General features: G+C 51.3%; 1 long non-coding RNA gene across 1 annotated transcript; it reads right to left on the minus strand.

The window, feature by feature from the left end:
• Positions 1-1,448: 1,448 nt before the first annotated feature.
• On the minus strand, positions 1,449-8,679 carry LOC123575844. The gene is made up of 4 exons (XR_006701033.1): positions 8,475-8,679; positions 8,196-8,326; positions 2,525-2,632; positions 1,449-1,957 (listed from the first exon to the last, which is right to left on the minus strand). It is a non-coding gene; the product is annotated as an uncharacterized LOC123575844 (long non-coding RNA).
• Between the last annotated feature and the right edge of the window lie 1,268 nt (positions 8,680-9,947).

The following is a 9,947-nucleotide window of genomic DNA, read 5'->3' on the forward strand; positions in this document are numbered from 1 at the left end:
TCCAGGCTCGATGAGTTGCAAGTTGGCGAGGCTCTGTTGGGTTGGAAGTCTCCAGATGTGAGCAGGTGTCATGCTCGGGGGAGGGGGAAGACAATTATCTACTGAAATGCACAGCCACCAAAATAGCAAAGTGGTGAGTCACCGACAAATGCCACCCAGGAGGATTATGACAGCGATACCATCACGAAGAGAAAAAATGAGGAGGACGGAGGAAATATTCTCAACAAATTCATCTCCTCTTTTAAAAAGTTGGAATACGAAATGGGGGTGGGAGCAAGAAATGGCCCTCGGCAATGAACATGGCAGCCTCCCCACTCCCACCTGCCCATCCACACACCCCTCCTAGACAAGGGGTCCTTGCTGCCCTAAGGAAAATTCTTGGGATGACTCATTCAGCAGGCATTTTCTGAGCACCTACTATGTACCAGGCTCCAGGTTCAAATAAATCAAGTGAGCATTTAAAACTGAGGAGTTCAGCCTTTGCAAGGAGCTCAAGTCTGATTTCAAAGTTCTGCTCACAATGTCATCTCTTGACCATTTGTTTTTATCTTAAACCTGCCATCTAAAAATCAGTCCTACTCAACTCAGTCTCCAGAGAGCAGCCTCATTTGCCTCTTGGAAGAATCTATTACATCCCGTATATGACAACATGTGAGCTGCGAGGGGAAAAGAGTGTTCCTTTAAACTGTAAACTGCAAACATCACTTGGCCCGCTTAGTTGGTGGAAAGTGCGACTCTTGATCTCAGAGTCATGAGTTCGAGCCCCACTTTGGGCATGGAGCCTACTTAAAAAGAAAAAACCCTGTCACCCCAGAAAAGCACGCTGTGGTAGGCCTTAACACCCTGGGGAGTTGGAGAGCCCACCTGCAGCCAGGGGCCCCTCTCGGGGGTCAAGAGAGCAAAGACAAGAGCAGTGGCCACATGGCGGGGCCCTGTAGAGCCAAGGAGAGTCGTTTCCCAGGAAACATTAGACCTCGGGTCACCACCCCCTCTTGGGAACAGCCTTAACACCCTGTTGAATCCCTTATGAATTAATGAGTCAAATATATCTTTTGACACATTTTCATTCCATATTTGCATGAATGGCATGTTTAACATCCCCAAAATTATATTTTGGCAACTCCAATTGCATTAGGCAAGCAAAGAAGTTCCAGTTTGGGTGTGATCCCATTCACCCGAAGGTTCGGGAACATTGTTGGTGGGGGAGGGGGCAAAGGTGATGCAGCAGGAATGTATGGCTGGGACGGGGTGGGAGGGAGGTTGGCCTGACCGGAGCAGCCCCTCGCTCTAGTTTGGGATTCACTCGTCAGAGCCTACAAGCTCCTTTTATTCACAATCCTATTTTTATCCCTTCCTACCCTGCAAACACCTCAATTCATCCTCTTTCACAAAGAAAACTTATCATAAGGTCTTGCCCTCTTTTCACCGAGGAGAAAGGAAAAATGATATTGCTTTCTGCTTGGAGATTTATCAGGAAATTCTAGAAGAGAAAATTAAATCTGAGATCAATCAAAACCTCAAAGAGCCAGACTTGAGGGCTAAGGCCTGGAGAGAGCCCTGCCACCCTGGTGGGGAGAAGGGACACGCAGAAGAGGGAACTCAACAGCCAGGAAGCCTCCCCAGTGGCCCGGTCCCCGGCGGCCTGGTCTAGTTCTGTGTGGGGCCTTCCCTTCTGGACAACGTTAGTCTTCCCGCCCTCGCTCTGATTCACGGCTCCTGATGTGTTTGCCTGGTCTTCTCTCGCCACCTTTCCCTCAGCAGTGATGTCATGGTTAGAGAGTGAGGAGTCGAGAAAGTGCTTATTTTAAATACAGCGAGGACAGTCTGGGTGGGCTGTCAAAGAATGGCCATTAGCGGCTCTGTGTCCTTCCTCTGTCATTTTCCTTCACTCGGGAACGAATCAGTTAGGTTGATTTGGGATTTTCTTTTTTCACTTTCAGTCGCAAGTAGCTGAAGCCTAAAATGTCACAAATACAAAAATAACATCTCTTTGCATTTCGCAGCTTAAAGGCATTTCACGGGGAGAACTATATGTTCTGTTTCTCTACATTTGTTTCAGCTTTACGGCATCCTTCCCCGCCCATGTCCTGCTGAAAAAAGCCACTGCTTCCTTTCTGTCCTTCTGGCTTTCCTTGCTCGCTTGTCTTCCACAGGACTTTTCCCCCCTCAACCTCCCTCTCCCCTCCGGCTTTGAAACCTGCCCCCTCAAAGTCTCCCCAGCAATGGCCAACAGCCCAGGAAGGGTCGCCATCTTGTATACAGGATCCAGTTCCCTTCACTTGTGGGGAGCTTCTTCCTGCTCTCAGACCTGCCCCGCCACTCTCGGGGCTGAATCTGGGACCACTTACTCACCCTGGGCACCAGGGGTGAGTAAGACCGAGTGGCTGCTCCCAAGGCTAGTGGGAGAGACAGACAAGCACCAGGTGGGATGGGCCGCGAAGGAGGAACCGCGAGGGGTAACTCGGGCAGGGAGCTTGGGGGGACTGTGCCCATTTCCTTGGCCATCTGAGGGGTGGCCACTTACTTTCGCTCTCGGAGTGCCGAGGGCCGACCACATGAAACCTTGAGGTGCTTGGAGGAGACAAAGCCTAAGGCTCATAAATAGGTCCACCGTGTCCTGTCACCCAAAACCCTATTAGCAAAAAATAAATAAATCAAAGACTAAAAAAAAATTTTTTTAATTAAAAAAGGTTCTAGGCGTCAGGAGGCCTACACACCCTTGTCAAATTGAGACACCAAACATTCTCTCTCTCCCTCTCCCTCTCCCGATCACTCCCTCACACACACACACACACACACACACACTCTAAGGGAATTTGGCACATCATTCACAGGTAAGGCTTTAGTCTCTCTCCCCGCGCTGTGTTAGTCATGGCTGAAAGGGGTCGCAGGGGTTTTCTGGATGCAGCTGGAATAAATTCGGGTCGTATCCCAGCCTGGCACAGAGCTGCCGAAGCTCATACGGAGGATATCACGGCGTCGGGAGGCGATGAAGGCCTTTGAGCTATTTATAGACTTTTCAACATGCAAAGCTGTCGCTTTACAATTTCCATTCACCCCTCCGAGGTTTTAGCTGTCAGATTAATTTCCCAGTTCCCCGAGGAAGGCTGACCTTTATTAAACCCATTAGACCATTTCCTTTCGGGGTTCACTTCTCTGTATGCGAAAACACCCCTGGCTCTGCTATCCCCCACCTGCACACCCTTGGGCACAGCTTTCTACATCTTTGGGCTTCAGATGCGTTTGTGTACAACAAGGGAGTTGGACTCCTTCGGTGACTTTCCACGTTTTGAGCACCGGAATTCTTCAAATGATCGTAGAGATGCTCAATATATGAGCTGTTCTAATGAGTAAAGGAGATGCTCCAAGGGGGCCGTGTGGGTCTTGAAGCCCATCCGATTGGCTCACGTGTTGGAGCCTTCAAGGCACCTCTTGGAACCCTTTGGAAGGAGCCTAGGGTGAAGCCCCTTGAACTGAGTGAGTTTGAAATCCTCACCAAATCCCGAACTGTGTTACTCTCGTTGCCAAGTCCTTGCCTCCATTGGGTGAGCTCACCCACCATCTTAGAATGTTCTGCCATTTTAAACAGTCAAAACCTATAATAGGGAAACCTCCAGGACCAGAACTCCCACCGGTCACTTCCCTTGGGCAACCGCACATGACTCAGCTCTCTCACCCCCAAGCACCAGGGGTATGGGTAAGCGACAACCAACAAGCGTGACCCCACTTCACACCAAGATGCTAGAGATGGAGATTGGACAAACTTCCAAGACCCAAAGTGATAATCCAGACCGCCCCCACCCCCGCCAGCCCACTACAGAGCACTTCTCCAGTACATGGGTCCACCAACTTCTCACTGCAGAAGAGAATGCAAAGACGGAGGCAGAGCCTCACAGAAGTCACATCCCCTTGGGACACATTCGGCTCTGAGTAGGAGTAACCCAATGAGAGGGTCCCGGCAGCTGCTGGCAGAGCAGAGTGTCATCCTGAGGCCCAGGGCTTCAAACCCAACCCTCCTGGATGGGGAGGGGCTGCTCTCACCTCCATTCCAAGGGCATGGCACACAAGCGAGAGCCGCCAAAACTGCAAAGCTCTACAGCTGCCAGAGCCCTCAATCAAGAAATCAAGCGAAGGAAGAGTTTGCAGGCTCCCCTGAGTATTCCGCCCGACTATTTCCCACCAGACCTAGTAAGGAAACACAGCAACACATCCCTCCCTTCAACAGATAGTCAATGTCCACCACATGCCCTGAGATGCACCAGCAATTAAACAGGAAGACCAGTGTATTCCCGGCCAAGCCACCAAATCTAATAGACACTTATCAGTCTTCGTGTCGCGGAACTTTCCACCGTTTGACGCAATTGATCACTCCCTTCTCGGATCGCTTGCTTTCCGCGACTTTTACAGACAAAACTCTCATTTTGCCACCTACCTCTCAGGGCTCTCTTCTGCCCCTTTTCAGCCTTGCCCTCATCTGCTTGGTCTGAGACTCTGTCCTAGCATTCTAAGCACCCTCTTACTCTCACTGTAGACCAAGGATCTTAACCTTGGGGTCCCAGGCCCCTTGTCAGTGAAATTTGATGTGAAAAAACCTGCATCTTTATTTTCACCTACCTCTTACTGTAATTTAGCAATTCCTTCGATTGTGAACGCAGGCAACAAACCACAGCAGGATTAGCAGGACCTGTGTTTTTGTCCCCAGTGAAAACCCCAGGTATCTCCATTCCACACAACAGTTGTTGCCAGGGTCTCGAAATCTATGTTCACCACTATTTTGAAATTATAGCAGCTATTAGAGCTGGCATGAGTATTGTTATTTAACGAGTTAATAAAGAAGCATGTATACTTTCATATCACAAAATTATTTTTAATATTTTGATAACTACATGCCAGCGTAATTGGTACCCATTGTTATCGAATGCATTTTATTTCACACATTTAAAATCAAAGGTGTTCCCGGCTGCCAAAGGAATCCAAATCACACGCATACACACACACACACATACACACACACACACACACACACACACACACACAAAGAACAGCTGCTTTCTAGAGAGTCTTATGTGTGATTGTGGCTTTAGTTATCACCAATATCTTCACATAAACATCTTCAGCTTAGACCCCTACCCTGAACTCCAAACCTGTACACCCACGTGCCTCATCCAGATCAACCTTTGACTATCTCAAAGTGGCCCAAACCTAGCATGTTCAAAGCCAAGCTCCTGGCAGGCCCCCTCCCCAATTCCTCAACCCAGCAGAGAACACCCTGCATGATCCAGCCCTAATTCCCCAGCCTCGTGCTGTCTGGGTGTCGGGTCCCCTACTCTCTGCCCTCTGTACCCCAACTTCCTCCTCCCACCAGAAGTCTGGTCACAGCTGCCTCACTCAAACGCCTCCTGCCTCACCCCCACCTAGTGAACATTTACTTTCTATACCTCAGCCCTCAGCAAAGCCTTTTCCGACCTCCTACGGCTCCCAGTTGATCCACCAGCTGACCCCACACTCATGAGTGAGCCCACACAAGTCCAGAAGAACCAAGTTACAGCCACGAGCCACAAATCATTGTTAGTTTTGGCCACTAAGTTTGACACGGTTTGTTACACAGCAAAAGCTAACTATGTAAAACCACACGTAAAAGCCAACTATGTAAAACCATGGCCTTGAGCCGAGATCATGGGAAGCCATTACAGAGATTTAAAGAGCTGAGTGACAAGGGTGGGATGTGCTTTCTGTAAAAGTTACTCTGGCTGCTATGTAAACAATGTATGGAGAAGGGCAAGGCCAGCTCAGAGACCAGTTAGTGGGCACTTCCGTCACCCAGAGGGAGGTGATGACCGCCAGCCCAGGAGGCGGTGGTGGATGTGATGAGAAGTGGAGGGACGCGAGAGCGCCACCAGAAGTGATGTCAGGAGGCCTCGGCGACTGATTTGGTGCTGGGGTAAAGAGAGGGTTGTCAATAATGGCTCCTCAGTTTCTGCTTGAGCAACTGAGAGAATAGCTGTATTAGTCAGAGTTCTCCAGGACGTGGATATACATAGAAAGAGATCTATTAGAAGAAAACGGCTTGTGTGGTAACGGACACTGGCAAGGACAAATCTGCGGGGTGGGCCAGCAGGCTGGAGGCCAGGAGAGCCGATGGTGTGGATGAAGTCCAAATGCAGTCCGCTGGAGAGAGTTTTTACTCTGGGGAGAGTCCGTCTTTTTGTTCGACTCAGGCCTTCAACCGATCGGATACTGTCCGCCCATATTATGGAGGACAATGGAGGGCAAGGTGCTTTGCTCTACCGATTAAAATGTCAATCCAGGGGCACCTGGGTGGCTCAGTCAGGTGAGCATCTGACTTCAGCTCAGGTCACGATCTCATGGTTCATGGGTTCAAGCCCCACTTCAGGGTCTCTGCCGTCAGCACAGAGCCCACTTGGGAACCTCCGTCTCCCTCTCTCTCGCCCCTCCCCCACTCACTCGCACGCGTGCTCTCTCTCTCTCTCTCTCTCAAAAGTAAATAAACACTTTTTAAAACTTTTTAAATAAATCAATGAAATGTAAATCCATCTAAAACACCTTTGCAGAAACCCCCAGAATAATGTTGACCAAATATCTGGGCACCCCGTGGCCCAGTCAAGTTGGCACATAAATTAACCACCAGAATGGCACCACCAGCTACTGAGATGAGGAAGCTGCGAGAAGCGGGCTTGTGGGCTAAGGTGATGAGTTCAGAAGGCACAAGGCCCAGTGGACAGAGGGCACCCTGGGCACGCCCAAGGTCCCCGGGACGCCTGAGCGGTGAGGGTTGGTTTCTTCCATTGCAGCAGTCATTCCATCATGAGGTCATGGTGTGACCCTAACACCACGGCAGCCACAAGGGACCAAGCACAAGCAGGTGGCACAGCCCCCACCCTGACAGACCTCGAAACTCTCAGAGGGAATAAAATGCAATACAAGGAGAATGGACCCCAAGTGGACCAATGAAGGAGACCCTAGGGCTGCCCTTCCGAAGCAGCTTTCCACCACAGCTGTGGGCAGCCTGATGCCAGGACTGTCCTGCCCAACGCCCCATGGGCCTGTGTGCCACGTGTAAGGCCCTTTGGGGTCTGGGACCTATCTGCCTCCTCTAGACCCACCGTCCCTTCTCCACCCTTCCAAGGGAGGACACCAGGGAAAAGGCAGCACTTAAGAGAGCATGGCCTTTGCCTTAAGGCTGCCTGGAATCACGTCTCTGCCCCCACTGGTTCTGGGCTTCTCTCCCTGGGCAAGTCACTGAACCACTCCTGGCCTCCTCGTCTGTGAGGTGGCAATAGAACAAGACAGACTTGCATGTGGTAGGAATCGACTGAAGCAATGCTTAGCAAAGTGCCCGGTACTTGGCGAGTAAGAAGTGTTAAGTCCCACCATTAGATTACTGCCAACATCATTGTCGTCACCAGGGACTTTAAAGTCCAACAGCCCCGTCAAGTCCACTCCTTATCAACTACTTAGTAGCTGTGAATCTTGGATACGTCACTTAACCTCTCTGGGCCCCAGTTCCTGAACCGTGAGAGGGGACAGTGTGTCTTACATCTCAGGGATACTGTGAGGACCGAAAGTGACGAAGCAGAGAAAATGCCTAGAACGTTCCCTGGACCGAGGTAAGTGAGCAATACGTTTTAACCAGGAGGAGCATAGTGGTGTGCTGGTATTCACAATGGGCCATGCTGGGCCGTGCCATTCGGCACCTTTGTGACTTTCCTGTCGCAGAAAACGGCCGTGTCCGTCTTCCAACCATCCATTCATCATGCGGTGCCTGCTCATGCCCCTATTCCCCTGGAAACTTCCGCGATCCCCGCCCCGCTTGGCCCACCAGCCCCTCTCGGGTTCACCTGCTGTCTTGGGTATGCTTTTACCACCGCCCGTGTCTCTCCACACGGGGGGTACCTGCTTGCGTGTCCAATTTCCACGAGTGCCCCCCACGGGGCCTGGAACAGAGCAGGAGTTCGGTAAATATGGGCAACACCGAGCAACCCCAGAGAACCTCCCGGACTCAGAGGTCTACAGCTGCAGGGTGCACTGCTCCCCGGACACGTGGGTCCCTGAGACAAGGGCGGAGAGACCCTGAGACACCTTCTTCTCCCCGCCACCCCCCCACCCCCTCCCTCCAGCCTCCCCTGGAGCCTCCCCGAGACAGAAAGAGGGGAGCCATAAAAAAGCCAGACGACCTGCCGGTGTGGATATGCCAGTGGGCCTTCTTCTCTCCTGCTAAGTGGCCCAAGTTTGCGGGTTTCCTGAGGCTCCAGCCCAATCTTTAATGACTTGGCGAGAAAAGATTTCTCAGCCTGGCTTGCTGCTCCTGCCAGAGTCAAAAAAAAAAAAGAGGCTAAATGGCATCTCTCCGTTGCACAAGGCAGGAGGGTCGCGCCGGGCCTGCCGTGATAGATAACACGCCAGCAGGCCCGGACTCGTGTGAACCCGAGCGCACCTTCCTGCCACCTGCCCACCCGGTAATTGGCCAGGTCTCTCCAAGTGGGCCCTGTCCCCTGTGCTAATGGCCTCACGGCCCGGCACCACCAACGGCTCCGTGCGCTTTACGCGGTGCTGTCTGCAACGGCTCTCGAGGCTCTCCTCCAGCGTTAATTCAAAGTTCCTCATGTCCACGGAGGCCTGGAAGCTGCAGCCTGACACGAGAAGCCACCCACCTGTCCTATTAACTGTCTTGTCGAACGGCTGCCCGTGGGCGGGAGGGGGCAGAGAGGTGTTCGCTGTTCTCTCCCTGGGAAACCCAGAGCAGAAGGGCAGCGGCTCCTTCGTTCACTTACGCTTTGGAAATTTACCGAGCACTCACTATACGCCACGTTCTGTATCGGGTGCTGGACCCCCCAGCGGCGAGCAGAGCAGACACAGCCCCTGTTCGCTCTCGGGGGTCCATGCTGGTGGTGGGCCCGGATCTGAGTCAAGGAGTCACAAAGGCGAGAGCTTAATGATGCTCCACGAAGGTGCTCCAAGCTCAGAGCGGCGGGTGCAAGAGGCTCACGCGGAGTCAGGTGCCAGGGGTTCCTCTTGTCCAGAGATGCTTAGAAGGCACTTAATGAAATTATATACATGCTCAGGCTGCTTTCATCCTCCGTTCAAACAAATTAAAAAAAAAAAAAAAAAAAGGAACCATCTTACTATCTTACAAGCCTTAGAAACTGCTAGTTGCCCCTGATATTCATCCTTTCCTTCTACAGTAACTCAACACCTGATTATTAGCTGGGTACTTGGCTACCTAGGCTAGCAACCACATTCTCTCCGCTGGTTTGAGTATGCAACTCAGCTCTCCACGATGCGACAAAAGCAAAAATGGTCTGAGCAACTTCCAGGACATTTGGGAAAGACCGTGTCCATTTTATTCCCTTCCCTCCTTCCTGCTCATGGAAAAGTGGGCACCGCTCCTGGTGCGGGGGCAGCCGCCTTGGGCCACAAGTGGGAAAACGACCCTGAAGATTATGAAACCGCAATTAATCCTAACTTAAACAGAACGTTGCACCCGCAGGTGGGGCGCCTCAAGCAAAACGTAAAACGAAACACTGTCCAAGTGGGCTTGGGACAACAGCGGATGGCAAGGATGCAGACGTGATATTGCAGCACATCTGAAATGCACATTTTTTCCCCATTTTAACATCTCTGAAATTGATTTGCATCTCACAGCTGAGAACATATTACAATTGCTATGGGCCATTTTCTGCGTTGTGACAGTGTTGAATAAGATGTGCAGAGCAATCACTCACATCTTATGTACAACATGGTACCACGGGCTGGTCATCTGACGATTCTGGATATTCCACACAAAGCTCTTGGGTAGGCCGTCGCCGGGGGAAGACAAACAGCCTGCCAATGGAGATGACGCATTGGGGAAATTTCCAAATTTTGGTGGGTATCAACTGCCTTTCTTTTTCTTTCACCCAACGTTACCAGAGAGGTGGACTCAGTCT

This window comes from Leopardus geoffroyi, chromosome C2 (genome assembly GCF_018350155.1).
Source record: "Leopardus geoffroyi isolate Oge1 chromosome C2, O.geoffroyi_Oge1_pat1.0, whole genome shotgun sequence".
Taxonomy (NCBI): domain Eukaryota; kingdom Metazoa; phylum Chordata; class Mammalia; order Carnivora; family Felidae; genus Leopardus; species Leopardus geoffroyi.